This window comes from Zingiber officinale, chromosome 3B (assembly GCF_018446385.1).
Source record: "Zingiber officinale cultivar Zhangliang chromosome 3B, Zo_v1.1, whole genome shotgun sequence".
Lineage (NCBI taxonomy): Eukaryota > Viridiplantae > Streptophyta > Magnoliopsida > Zingiberales > Zingiberaceae > Zingiber > Zingiber officinale.
The window spans coordinates 120,328,547-120,344,394 of NC_055991.1; positions in this window are offsets into that span (position 1 = coordinate 120,328,547).

A 15,848-nucleotide genomic window follows, 5' to 3' on the forward strand; every position below is an offset into this window, starting at 1 on the left:
AAATTTGCAAATCTGAAACTCTGGATCGGAATGAGCACTGTGGATTGCGGATGGACATCGGATGAAGCTCAGGAACGCCGGCGGACCACCTCCAAGCGTCACTGATGGGAATCGGAGTCGCCGATTGGAAGACCACCTCCAAATCGGCGCTGGAACAGAGAAGAACAGAAATGCAAAATTCGCCGGAAGAAACACCCACCGGAGGCTCCAGATGATCGGGATGAGCTGCCGTAGAGATTATCACCGAGGTAGAAGCTTGAGAAGATGATTGGAGAAGAAATCGGGGTCGGAATCCGGAGAAATGCCGCGGGGACGAAGCTGCTGTGCGTGGAGGATTCGACTTAGAAGAAAGGGAACTGTAGCTTCTGTTTTAAATCTGATCCAGATTTGAACCAACGGCTGAGATTGATTTGGAGCTAAATCAACGGTGAAAGTTTGCCCAAAATCTGATCCGAAGGTACTGATGTTGATCTAGGGTCTGGATCTACCCTCCCGTAGGTCGGATCGATCAGATCATCACTGGATGGCCCGGATCTGCACAGTCTTCATTGAACGGTCCAGATTAATCCGGCTGGATCAATGGCTGGATGAACTCAGATCTGGATCAAAACTTCTGGATCTTCATCAATGGCTTAGATCTGCTCTCCATTAGGTTGGATCGGCAAGATCTTCAACGGATGGTTTAGATCTCTCCTATTCTTGATAAACGGCCCAAATCGACCCAAAGCTTGATCTTGTCTTTTGAACTCCGATTCGAGCCCAATTCCGGTCCAAATAGATCCAAATCTAAGATCCTTTGATTCCTACAAAATAAGAATCAAATATTAGCATCAAATAACACCAAAAATAATATAATTTGTAATTAAGTCCAAAATCTATGCAATGCACAAAAATGTAATGTAACCATGATTTAAACTATGAAACCAACATCAAAACCATGCATAAATGAATCAAAATAATGCAGTAAAATCATGGTTATCAAGCCCCATCTGACATCTTGCACTGAAACAGTGCCCTTGAGATCTCAAATCTCTCATGCCTCGCTTGTCCTTGATACAGTTGACGAAGATGTTCAACCATATCGTAAGCGCCCATTAACTCGTGTTGCTTCTGAAGCTCAGAGTTCATGGTCGCGAGCATTAGACAGGACACATCTAATGCGTCATCTTGATGCTTCTTGTAAGCATCTTTGTCTGCTCGCGTGGCATTGGCAGGAGGAGCCTCCGGAATGGGCTGCTCCGCTCCTGGGTGAGAACTATTCTCAAGTTCCTGTACCAGTCCAGGAAATTTGCTCCGTTGAGCTTGTCCTTCTCAAGGACTGAACGCAGGGAGAAGGAGTTCGTATTCAACGTCATGGTTATCTACAACAGAAAAATGCAGAAAATAAATATCATATTCTTTTAAATCATTTAATTAGGCCTTTAACTAAATGATGCTCCCATTGAATTCTATAATTCATGTGGGACAAGATCCACATCATACTAACCCTTGAGTTAGCTTTGGCTAATACGCCCAAGATTTAGTATGATCGGTAGGTAACGATTTACCAATTACATCTCTATGCAACTCTTGTTTATAGGATCATTATCCGCAGTTATATTAAAACTTGAGTTAGCTTTGGCTAATACGCCTAAGAATTAATATAAATGTGATTTATGTCCTATCTTTCCAACCATTGGAAGAATGCCTATAGTTGTACTCGATCCAACCGAGTTAACTAGGAATACTCAATCTAATTGAGTTTGTATTCGCCCATGCGTTGATAAGCGGGACCAAGATTGCCCCTTCATACCCTACCAAGATAATATGTGTTGCTCTGCTTTGGCAGATTCAACAACACATGTGATCGAGGTAGTGATAGGTATCATGGCACGGTAGGCATTAGAGTTGATGTGATTTAGATCTAATCTAAACGATGATGCGTATCATATACTCGATAGATCTAATCTAATCGAAAGGGTGCATCATGTGCACGACTTAGATCTAATCTAATCGTTAGGCACTAATTAATTACTTAATCATGCATCACATATACACAAGCAATTAATTAAATTAATTTGTGATTTGTCATGGCCCTACTACGATCTTCTCAAGCCAATGAGAAGATCGGATGGTCAACCTAGGGTCAACAGTTTCTTAAGCTCCTCCCTTTGACCACCTTGTGTTGCTCGCACCTTCCTCGTAACTCCGTCTCGAGTGGACCTTCCACGGCTCCAATTTTATACATTACAATTTTGAAACTCGAGTTACATTCAAGTCTAAACTAATTTACAACAAGAATATAAAATAGAGAAAGGCACAATGCGCAGGTCGCGAATAAAATACAACACGCACATCACATGACGGCACGTAGGCCGTATTATGAATTACAACACATTTATACCAATCTAATTGGGTCTTTTGGGCCATGACCATCACAAATTATACATAATTCTAAATTATGTAATTTTCATAATTTTCAGTAATTTTAATACCAATTTTTACAATTTTTATGAGTAAAAAATTCCCGGCAGTCCCATTTAGAGGTTTTCGGGCGCAATCGCGGAACGAATCCCCTTGCGGGGCCAGGGGCAGCGCCCCTACCCGCGATCTAACCATCGCGAGGGTTCCTTAGCGATCCTACAGCGCCTTAGCCCGCTGTCCCAAAAAGTTTTGGGGCGAAACCTTGCCCTTTCGGAAAAAACTTCTCGGTAGTCGAAGCCTACAAGTGTCGAAACACTTGTGCTTCGCTTCTACGAGAAAAATACCCATAAAAACTCTAAAAATCATAAAATTACAGAATATCACAGAACCTATATTTTTCATAAAAATGCAAACTAAACTCGTACAAGACTTCACACGTGGCTCTGATACCATTGATGGGTTTTTCGGGCCGCGAAAATCGCTTTTCGCGTCGCGGAAACCCCGAAACCCCCAGCCACGGATCCGTGCGAAGTAAAAACTTTCGAAAGCATACGAGTACGAGTTTACAAAAACCTAGATCTACTCTAGATCTACAAAGAAGAAGAGCTTATACCTTCGATGCGTGCCCTTTTCGTATCTTGCTCGTCCAAGGTGCCGGATCTCGAGAGTGTCAAAGTAGACACTCCTCTAGAAGTATCCACACGAACAAGTAGGTGGAGAAAAACCACACAAAAAGGTGTGCTAGCACCTTTGGATGGTTCGGCCAAAATAGGAGGAGAGGGAGAGAAGAAAAATGGAGCAAGGAAGAAGATAGAAGTTACTCACCAAAATGAAAACTCCTTTGAAACCTTAAGTGTCCGGCCAAAAATAAAGCATTTAAACCTCCATGGGATACCAAGAGTCACAACTCTTGGTCTCCCTCATGAGGTGACATATACATATGCTAGTCTTGATGATGTGGAGCATCATCATTGGCCCACTCAATGCCAACTCACCAATGAGGTGGCATAAAGTTAAGTCAAACTTGACTCTTCATCTTCCTCTCAAGTCAAGTCAAACTTGACTTAATCTCTCTCATAGTTGATCTAATCCAACTATTTAATTCAATCCAATTTAATATAATGAATCTAATTTATTTAATTAAATTGATTCAATGAGTCATAATCTAAATTAGACTCATTGAACACATGAATCAACTTGAGTCCAACTCAATTAGCCCAATTAGGATTACTCTTAATCCAATTTGATTCATCAAATGAATCTAATCCTCTTGGTTCATCATATGAACCTAATCTCCATCTAATTGTCCTTAGTGTGTGACCCTATAGGTTCTTGTAACGTTGGCAATGCCCCTAAACCCATTTAGGAGCATAAGTAATGAGCGGTATCTAGCAACACATCATTACTACCCAAGTTACAAGAATGTTGAGATCAAACATCACCTTGTGACTACTAATTGTGACTCCTCACAATATATGACAAGTGTCCTTCTACCCTAGACATCTAGATTGATCAATGTGAGGCATAGACCGTGTCATCCTCTAATCAATCTAAATCTTGAACTCCAAGTAGACTCACTCAATCAAATGAGCTCAATATCTCATATTGACTCATTTGGGCATGACCATGCACTTCGTGGTCTCACTCTATCAAGAATATCGATGTCGCTCCTGTCATATAGGAGGGATAGATCCCATCTACATCACTCACATCCCTCTGCATAATTCGTTACATACCCGGTAATCGCCTTTATAGTCCACCCAGTTACGGGTGACGTTTGATGAAACCAAAGTACATAACTCCTTATGTAGGGATCCATGGTGACTTCAGGTCTAAGGACTAGTAGTCATACTAATAGCCACATGAGAAAGTATATGACACTCATATAACGATCCATGATACTTTCTCATGGCGGGTCATTTAGTATACATTCTCCAATGCATACCCATGTGTCAACTTGATATCTCTATATCCATGACTTGTGAGATCAAGTCATCGAGTTGACCTACATGCTAGTCTTATTGCATTAACATTGTCCCTGAATGTTAATACTCAACTAGGAATGATTAAGAGTAGTGTTCCCTATATCATCTCACTATCGGTTCAACTAACCGATTGATATAGGTGAGAACCTTCTACTCAAGGACGCTATTATACTTAGTTTATTTGACACCAATACAAGTAAGTATAATAACCAAAACAAATGCCTTTATTTATATATAAGAATATGATACAATTAGTCCATAATACAATCATCAAATGATTGGCTCTAGGGCTCTAACTAACAGAGATATTTGATTTTTGAAGTCCCGATGTTTGATTTTGGAAGGTATCTCTACACCTGGTAAGTAGAGGTAAGTCATTAGAGGAGAGTGACTAAGTGAGTATGTGTCCCTGTTTGAAGAGACAGTAGGCGTTGGTCCAATTTAGATCTCTTTCGAAAATCTAAATTGAGACCTTGACTAGATCCTTATCTCGGGAAGACATGTTTTAATTAGTACTCATTATTATTACTGTGATAACACTTGTCTTACAGGTTATTGGACTAATACTTTTTGTAGGGCAAAAGAATCATAAAAAATCTTGGGTGAACAATGCCCGAGGCACCTTCAAGCATTGGAAGGCATCTTTACACTGTTCATGGAAAGCGCCTTCGGTACTGTGGAAGGCTCCTTCCGTAAGATAAATTCCAGACTTTGTCACAGATAAAAACCAGGTTGTTCGGGATCAAATTTCCCATGTGGGAGGTGCCTTTAAGGTTATGGAAGGCGCCTTCAACACGGTGGTTCGCCCAAGCCATTAGAATCAACTCCTACATGAGTTTCTATGCATCTGATCGACTTTCCAACTGCTCTGACTTCCTGCTGCTACTTCATAGAAGTATGTATGACACTAGGCCCCCTCCAAGTACAGACTGACAACAATACACGAGTGCTCTTAATTGTCGATAATATTTTTAAGTGTTGTACTTTTTGTTACTGCTTTATAAAGAGAAAGTGTAGGTTGTTACATTGTCCCTATCTCTTATATTCGATCACCTCTTCAGGTGATTTTGGAAGAGACATTTAGTGAATTATCCATCAATAGGTCTGCGGGATCTAGGTCTTGGAGTAGGAGTCGTCGAAGGCTTCGAACCAAGTAAAATCAACTATATTTGTTTCTATTTTTCGTGTTTGATTTTCCACTGTGCACTTTGTTTTTCAAAATAAAAAAAGTCAGTTTTCTAAAACCACCTGATTCACCCCCCCTCTCACGTGTGTCTCGATCCAACAAGTGGTATCAGAGTAGGTAAAGCTCTGAATTGGTGCAACCACCAATCAAGCTGGGGGAACCATTTTCTTTGGATTTTCAATTTTTTGCAATTTATTTGACTTGGTAAAATTTACCATTTCAAATAACTGTTTCTTGTTCAGTTCTCACTCGAAATCAGTGCAACATCACTCAAGTCGTAAATTTTTCTTCTTTCTCAAGCACTATTAATCCAAGTCCAAGTCTTGATACCTTCTTCTAGTTTTCCTTTTTCAGTAATCAAATAGCCCAACTTGAGGGATTCAGTACCGCTTGTCTTTCTCTCTTCAATGGAAATGACTTTCCATACTTGAAGAAGATGATGGAAGTTTACCTGAAGAGAGACATCAAGTAATGGTTCATCATCCGATGAGGGCACCGGGCGGCAGTAGACAAAGCAAAAAAAAAAAGTACCACTTGATCCAGAAAGATGGAGCCCTAAAGATAAAAAGAAAGCCCAGATCGATTTCAAAGCATTTAACACCATCCATTGTGGACTCACAAAAGAAAAATTCAACCGAGTCGGCTTGCACGAGAATGCAAAGGAGCTTTGGGACAAGCTCATTGAGCTACACGAAGGAACTCCCGATTCGAAGGTAATGAAACGCGACCTACTCCTCAATTCATTGTTTATCATTAAAATGAAGAACGGTGAAACAGCAAATCAGCTTCACACCCGAATCAAGGACATCCTCAACAGCTTTCATCTTATCGGACACTAGCTTAAAAATCGGGGCGTAATAAGGTACACATTTATCTCGTTTTATCGAAACACACTATGGGCATCAATCATTGATGCCAATAAGGTTTCAAGGAATCTCTCCAAGTTAAAACTAGATGAACTATTTTGCAAATTTGAACTGCATGAACAAACTAACGGTCCTAAGGTCGAGAAAGGAATTGTCTTTCTTGTAGGTACCCCGAAAGGAACTAAAGTCGAAGCTAAAACTGAGTAGAAATCATAATCAGATGAAGAAGAGCAATTAGTAAACATGGTAAGGAAGATGTTCACTAGACGCAAGAAAAGCTTCACCAAATGGGACACGAAGAAGATGCCCAAGTCTGCATCCAACAACACAAAAGCAAACATCACATGCTACGGCTATAACAAGAAGGGGCACTTCAAACACGAATGCCTGAATGAAGACCAAGTTAAGAAGATAAAGCAAAAGAAAGCACTAAAAACAACTTAGGACGAGTCTTCGAGCAGATCAGGAACAGATAAAATGAAGTAAGCAAGCTACCTCGCACTGATGGCAACCAGAGGTGATTCGGATGAAGAAGACGAGTCTGAATATGAATCAAGTCACGGATCTTCATCCGGGTCAGACCGACCCGAGGTAAATTCCTTCATCAGCATAAATTCATTTAAAGCAATTGCTTGCCTGAATAAAAGATTAATTAAAATAGAGGAATACGCTAAACAACTCCTAAGGGAAAATAACATCCTTAAGGAACAACTGAACATGAACGCGGTGACTAGCCAAGCTCAAAAAAAAGATTCAACTCAAGTTAAAAAACTTGAGGAAGAAAACTCTCTTCTGAAAAGTTAAGTCAACGAGCTCAAAGGGTAGTTGGAAAAGTTTACCTCGGGAACCAAGTACCTAAACATGATGCTTGGATCCCAAAGAGCAGTGTACAATAAATTTGGATTCATATACAAACCCAACAAAAAATACAAATCATTTTTAACTTTAATTTAAACATCAAAATCAACTAAAGTTTGGGTTCTGAAAGTGTGTCTAATCATGCAAGTAGGACTTAATCAATATTATATACCAAAAGATAAAATTCACTATATAAATCTAAATAAACCAAATAAATCACTCTTAACTTCAAAAATTAAAACCTCAAAAATAAATAAAATAAATAAATCTAAATTAAAGAAAAACAAAATCCATATAAACTCATACTATAACCAAGTCTACTATAACTATAAAGTAAATCAACACAAACCTAAAACCTAAATACAAAATCTAATAATTCAGAGGGAGGCTCTAAAATAGTTGGCACCTCCAAAAATAATAATTTGTTCGGGTGGATAATTAGGTCAAGAGTAAATAGGGACAAAATCTTGACTTGATTAATGGTACTGGAGAAGTTTTAGATGATGATAAATTAGGAAACCTCTGTCTATGCATGTCTAGGAAGATATGACTTCGACCTACTGCATTTGGTTTAGCGGAAGCTATCCCTTACTAATTCTAACTGGTTAGACCAAAGTTTTGTATTAAGTTTAGTGGATAGGACTATTTAGAAAATTTTAAAGGCATGGTTACTCTAATGATGTTCAGGTGACTCACCACAATTTAGAAGTTTCTCCAAAGAATGTATGTTTTTTGAACCCAAAGCTAAATTTGAATTTAAGACAAAGTCAAACCAAACTCTGAAATTCAACTTAATTCATCTTATAAAATTATAGGATTACCTGATTGAAAATATAGATCGGATAGATAAATAAGATTAAAGTTAAATTAAAATTAACTTAAAATCTAAATTCAAATTCAAATTCAAGTTCAAAGTAAGGCTACACTTAAACTGAATTCTTCTTCTTCCTACACTTTATAGGAATCTAAGTGAATATTAGACAGTGGTTGTTGGATTTTTCGGGCTGCGAAAACCACTTTTTCGCGTCGCGGAAACCCCGAAAGTCCCTAGCCAACGGATCCGTGCGAAGAGTATAAAACAAAATTTACATGTACGAGTTTACTAACTAGATCTACACTTAGATCTACATGTTTAGAAGGTTACCCTTGTTGCGTGCCCTTTGCAAATCCCGCTCATCCAAGGTATGCCGGATCTCGAGTGTGTTCAAATGTATACACCTCTAGTAGTATCCACACGAACAAGATGTGTTCTCTAACACACAAGGATGGAGAAGAGAACACCACAAGTGTGCTAGCACTTATTGATGCTCTCGGATGGGATTGGAAGAAGAAGAAAGGAAAAGAAGAGAACACACTCCTCTAAAATCTCTATGTGACTTTCACTAACCTTTCTTCTTGGATTAGACTCACTCTCCTTTCTTCTCCCTTGCTTGAAACCCACGACCAAGAGAAGAGAAGGAGCAAAAAGAGAGCTTGAGGAAGAAGATGATGTGGCACATCATCATTAGTCCTCCTAATGCCAAATCACTAATGATGTGGCAAATAGTCAAGTCAAACTTGACTCTTCCTCTTCCTCTCAAGTCAAGTCAAACTTGACTTAATCTCTCTCATGGTTGATCTAATCCAACCATTTAATTCAAGCCAATTTAATATAATGAATCTAATTCATTTAATTAAATTGATTCAATAAGTCATAATCTAAATTAGACTCATTGAACACATGAATCAACTTGAGTCCAACTCAATTAGCCCAATTAGGATTACTCTTAATCCAATTTGATTCATCACATGAATCTAATCCTCTTGGTTCATCATATGAACCTAATCTCCATCCACTTGTTCTTTGTGTGTGACCCAATAGGTTCTTGTAACGTTGGCAATGCCCCTAAACCCATTTAGGACCATAAGTAATGAGCGGTATCTAGCAATACATCATTACTACCCAAGTTACAGAACGTTGAGATCCAACATCACCTTGTGACTACTAATTGTGACTCCTCACAATATATGACAAGTGTCCTTCTATCCTAGACATCTAGATTGATTAATGTGAGGCATAGACCGTGTCATCCTCTAATCATTCTAAATCTTGAACTCCAAGTAGACTCACTCAATCAAATGAGCTCAATATCTCATATTGACTCATTTGGGCATGGTCATGCACTTCGTGGTCTCACTCTATCAAGAATATCGATGTCTCTCCCGTCATATAGGAGGGATAGATCCCATCTACATCACTCACATCCCTCCGCATAATTTGTTACATACCCAGTAATCGCCTTTATAGTCCACCCAGTTACGGGTGACGTTTGACGAAACCAAAGTACATAACTCCTTATGTAGGGAACCATGGTGACTTCAGGTCTAAGGACTAGTAGTCATACTAATAGCCACATGAGAAAGTATATGACACTCATATAACGATCCATGATACTTTCTCATGGCGGGTCATTTAGTATACATTCTCCAATGCATACCCATGTGTCAACTTGATATCTCTATATTCATGACTTGTGAGATCAAGTCATCGAGTTGACCTACATGCTAGTCTTATTGTATTAACATTATCCCTGAATGTTAATACTCGACTAGGAATGATTAAGAGTAGTGTTCCCTATATCATCTCGCTATCGATTCAACCAATCGATTGATATAGGTAAGAACCTTCTACTCAAGGACATTATTATACTTAGTTTATTTGGCACCAATACAAGTAAGAGTAAGTATAATAACCAAAAATAAAATGCCTTTATTTATATAGAATATGATACAACAAGTCCATAATACAATCATCAAATGATTGACTCTAGGGCTCTAGCTAACAGTGGTTACTCTCAACACATGACCGTGGATCAAATAATGTTCACAAACTCGACATTCAAAAGACTGGGAACAGTTGCTTTTGAAAACAACGAAAAACTTAAGGTAATTAAAATAGGTAACATTGAAGTAGAGTCTAACTTTATTATTCATAAACTACTACTTATTGAAAATTAAAATTCAATCTACTCAGTATTAGCCAACTGTGTGATTCAGAATATAAGGTTAGGTTTATATCCACTGAATGTGTAATTAAGCACCTAAAAGACCCTACAATAAAATTAAAAGGACTTCAGAATAATAACATTTATACAATCAACCTAGTCAGCTCCTCACTTAAGTGTCATTTGACACAGAAAGAGGAAACCTGGATGTAGCATAAAAGAATGTCCCACACTAACTTTAGAAACATCACTAAACTAAATGACCTAATTAGAGGACTACCAAAACTACCCAACTTATACTCAACAATGATGTGTATAGATTATATATACTTTTATGAATGTTTTGATGCACATCTACTTGTATTTCATGAGCATAATCTATATTTATTATACCCTATTTTATTACAATATCATATTTTCACTCCTTTTGTTTAAAGATCTACTCTTTACTTGTTTTGATTGATAAGACACGATTTAGAGTAAAACGAAGCTTAAATGGAGTCTAGAGCTTCACAGAATGCCCGGGCTAGGCTTTTGAGGCATGAACGTGTGAAAATTTGGCAACATTCAATGCCCACATGGCCTGACCGTGTCAATTCCACACGACCATGTCATTTTTAGCACTGCAGATCAAAAGTAAATTGACCATAACATTTTGCTAGGTTAGAGTTTCAGGGTGTTCTTTATACCAAATTATAGCTAACTTCAAGATCTAAAACTTTCCTAAGACTTCAACTCGAGAATATCACGTTAAGATGTGCTAAAATGGTCTACAAGGTCCACATAGCCTTGACATATGGTCATGTCAATTCACATGGCCGTGTGGAATTTTTAGAGAAGAAGAAGACTTTGGCCGTGTGGAATCCACACGATCATGCCATCGAACTAGAGCCAAGGTAACACATAGCCTTGTGGATTCACACGCTCGTGTCACGGCCCAAGCAAGGGCCATGCCTAGAGCTATCAAAGGGGGGGGGGGGGGGGGGGTTCTCCCCTTTTTCAATAAACTTTGGATTGGGGCTTGCCCCATTCCTTGGGGAAGGGTTCTCCCCCTTGGGGGAACCTGAGATAGTCCATCTTCATCAATCCGTCCACCTCTGGAGCAAAGGAACACCTCCAAAGATGTCGGGCTTCAAGGATAAACACTCTCCTCTATCTATTTCTATATTTTGAGTTGTAGTTTGCTATTTTCATTGTCCTTTAAATTGTAATCCTTTGCTATGGAGTAGATTCTCTAGATCTAGGATGTAGGAAGTAACTATGATATGATGTGATGTATGAACTATGTATTTGAATATTTTTCTATGCAATGATGTGTTTACTACTTGTTCTATATGTTATGCCTTTTATGTGTTTAACGAAATGTGTGAATAGTATAAACATGTAGATGTATAGGATTTTATCTCTATGTTAAGGTTGCTACTAGACTAGATAATTGAGGGATCCTTAGTGACAGAGGATACTCATTCAATGGGACATATTATGTCCTTAGTGACAGAGAGCATCGACACTTACCCACTTTCTAGAGTCAAAAGATCTTAACATAGGGACTAATTCTTGTTAGGGCATTCTAATTGAAGTGGATACTCCAGTGCTACCGTTAGGAAGTGACTGTGTAATCTAGGAACATATGATCGGGGAGTTCTAGTGACATGGATTCCCTCTTAATCGGACTTCCTAGGTACCTCTCTACTTAATGGCGTAAGAACTCGGACAGACTCTCCGGTGCGACTTTTGCGGGGTTGTACCGGACTGTAGTTAGAATCCCTACATGAGTATAAGCATGAAGTTAGGTAGATGAACAATGCATAGGGATATTAACTAGCATCATAATAAAACCAAAATCCTATAATCTATCATCCTTCATTGGCATACGCTTATTTTCTCTCTCTCTTTTCCTTTCTCTTTTTCTCTAGTGTTTGTGAGCCAACCTTTGACTGTCTAGATAATTCACTGTGCGAAGTTAATTAGTACTTAATCAATAGTCCCTGTGTAATCGATATTTTTATTACTGACGACATAGTCGTGCACTTGCGGCTTCGTAACAAGTTTTGACATCGTTATCGAGGACTGTTTCTGATTAACATTAGTTGATTAGCATATGAGTTACTTTAGATATTTTTCTTTTTTCTTTTGCATTTCCTTTCTTATTTTTTATTATGCATTTTATTTCTAGTCTTTAATTATGTATTTTTAGTTTTCCTTATAATTTTTTTAGATATCATGAGCACTACCATGTCAAGCAGGGCTTCGAGAGAATTTTTTACACTCATGAGCATAAGAGCAAGATCTTCCGTTGATGAAAATTATGATTCAGATGATGATCAATTTGAGTTCCATTGTAGCGTGTGTGGTATACACGTCTCATCCAACTACTATTTGTCACTTCTTCCAAAAGTTACTAATACTCTGAAACTTCAGTATTTGATTCAACCTCAACATCAAGATACATATAAGCAAGTTTCTAATACTTATGGTTATAACTGGGGAGATCATCAAATTCAGAACCTTCAACCCAAGCTAATTCCATAGTAGAGTGAACAGTCACTATCCTAGTAGAAAAACCTGACCCGCGTCAACATGACAATTAATTTGGATGGACCATAAATTTTTTGACTACAACTGCATATGAAATGTTAAGCATACTTCCCAAGTAAATTAGCGTCCGTTAGAGTTTCAGTATGATTCATTATTAGACGGACCACATCATTTAGAACTAGATGAGTCGACTGACTGGGAGGACTCCCACGACCCAAATACTCCTGCTCCTAGTCAGATGAAGACCACAACACAAGATTCTGAAGAGTTAATGGTGCAACGGGGGATCCTAGTTCTATGGTAATTACAACAAATTTCTAATAATGTCGTTGATCCTTCTATTGATGATATTGATGTTAGTGGACTCTTCACCACTTATGATGGTGATGTGTTAGATAAAAGTATAGGAACATGCACTATGGAGGAAACTGTAGGATATCGGTTGCCGGCTAGAAGGGGGGGTTGGATAGCTAGGTCACCCCCCAACTTTGATTCTTCTCTACAAGGTTAGTTACGTAAGCGGAATATGAAAACTAAAGCAATGAAAATAAACAAGTAAGAGTACAAACGCTAACACGATTCCTTTACATGGTTCGGAGATTGCTTGCTCCTACTCCACGGCGTGTCCTTGAGGTGGACGAACCCTTGATCCTTCAGTGGATCAATTCCCGGCAATCTTCGGCTAGAGCTTACTCCTTCTCGGTGGAGTACAGCCTCTCACAAGGTTCTCTTCCTCTTACAAGATGAACTTAGGTTTAGGAGGAAGAGAGTAGGCTTGGAAGCTTTGGGCAATGACAAGGAGTGATTCAACAGTAATCTGTTATCTCCTTTAAACCCCAAAGCTTCCTATAAATAAGAGGAGAGAGTTGATCATCATATCAACTCATCTCGGCACCAGTCAACTGGCAAAACCATCAGTCGACTGGTGCTACCGTTGGAGATATCCAACGGCTACTTTGCAGTATCAACGGTCATTTACCAGTTGACTACTAAAACTAGCAGTTGACTGGTAGCTATTTGCTGAGCGAACAAAATACTTCTGTTCGCTGCCAGTCGACTGCGTAGTCGACTAGTGCAGTCGACTGCTAAAATATGCAGTTGACTGGTGCAGTTGACTGCTAAAAGTTGCAACCGACTGGACTGCACCTTGTTACACACTCATCCTCTTCGGAGTCACCCTTGAAGTCCTCTTCCTCGGCCTTCGTCCCTCAGATGCACCCGAGCCCGTGGCTCCTCTCCGTACCATCCTTCACGTTCCCTTGAAGTCTACTTCCCTCGGCTCCACTCCGTTGCTCCTTGTCCGGCGGCCCCTCGGATGCCTTCCACACCATCCTTCACCGACTCAAGGATCCGAGCCCTAGGATGAGCTTCCCAAGCTTAGTTGCACCTAGCTCCTCATGTGTGTTTCACCAAGTTCTGCAAAACTCAAACACATATGAAAGCCTAACTTAAATTCTTTGACACACACATCAAAATCATGATCGAACCAATCAAACTTGGGTCGATTGCACCAACAATCTTCCCCTTTTTGATGTGTAGCAATATGTTTAAGTTAGGCATTAATAACAACATGAAAATTAAAAGCAATATGTAAACATTAAGCATAATTCCCAAGCTCCCCCTTAACATATGCTCTTCAACCTTAATTTTCAAGTTTTGCACACAATTAGATTTCTAACTTAAACCTACCCATTTCTCCCGCTTTGACACCATCAAAAATTATACCAAACTGTTGAATCGAAAACGCTAGAGGGGGGTGAATAGTGCTCATGGCTATTTTGTACGTTTCAAAATCATAAATCATTCGAGTAATTAAATGTAGCGGAATAATGAAAAGAAAGTAAAGCAACACAGAAGGACACGAGAAGTTACTTGGTTCGGAGCCTGTGGCGACTCTTACTCTAAGGCCCACGTTCATTAAACGTTTACTTTGGGCAACACCTATATCTCGTAAAAACTATTACAAACTAAGTACAATTCAAAGCAGTAATAATAAAAATTATACCGACAACAAAAGACTAAATCTGAAGCTCTGGGTTGTCGGCGTCGAGTTGAGGCTTTATTGGAACGTCTCGTTAGCAGCAGGTTGCAGAAAGATTGCTTGTGCAAAGTTGTTAAGAGCTACTGTTCGAAGTGTTGGATCGAAACGCGCTAGAGGGGGGGGGGGGTGAATAGCGCTCGCGGCTATTGTGTTCGATTATCAGAATCGTAAAAAAGATTCGTTCAGAAATTAAAGCAGCGGAAATGAAATAATGAAACACAGACACGAAGGATTTTACTTCGTTCGGAGCCTATGACAACTCCTACTCGAAGGCCCACGATCCTTGATCGCTTTCGATGGGCAACAACTATAAGCACGATTATTATAAACTAAGTATTACAATAAGTGTGTTAAATAAATCTATACCGATGACGGAAAATGAGATCTCGGAGCTCTGGGTCGTCGGGCACGAGTAATAGCACTTTGAAACGTCTTTTGGAGTAGCATGTGGCAAGAGAATCACTTGTAATCAGATGAATTGAGGTGCTGCTCGAAACCCCCTTATAAAGGGTGTTCAAGGCGCCTTGGAAGCCTCCGAAGGCGCCTCCATACTGCCGAGTCACCCGCGTGGATCAAGCTTGAACTGGTCAAAGTTCATCTGCTCAAGGCGCCTTATGCCCCATTCAAGGCACCTTCCAAGGCGCCTTATGACTCCTTCAAGGCGCCTCCCAAGGTGCTTCGCAGCCAGATCCAGCTTTGCACCCGAGGCGCCTCCAAGCTCCATGGAGGCGCCTCGGACACTGTTCATCCGAGGGAAGACTTTATTATTTTGTACCTACAAGACATGTTAGTCCCAAATAATATCCTGCAACACAAAGTTAGCACATAAAGTCATAAATAAGGTAACAAATATTATCGATAGTCATCAGACTATCCGGGTCTGACTTCAGATTTCCGTCTAGAAATCCTAGGTCGACCCGACGCCTACTGTTCCCTCTATGGGGAACGCGTCCTCACCTACTCCACTCAGGAGATTTACCTGTTGCC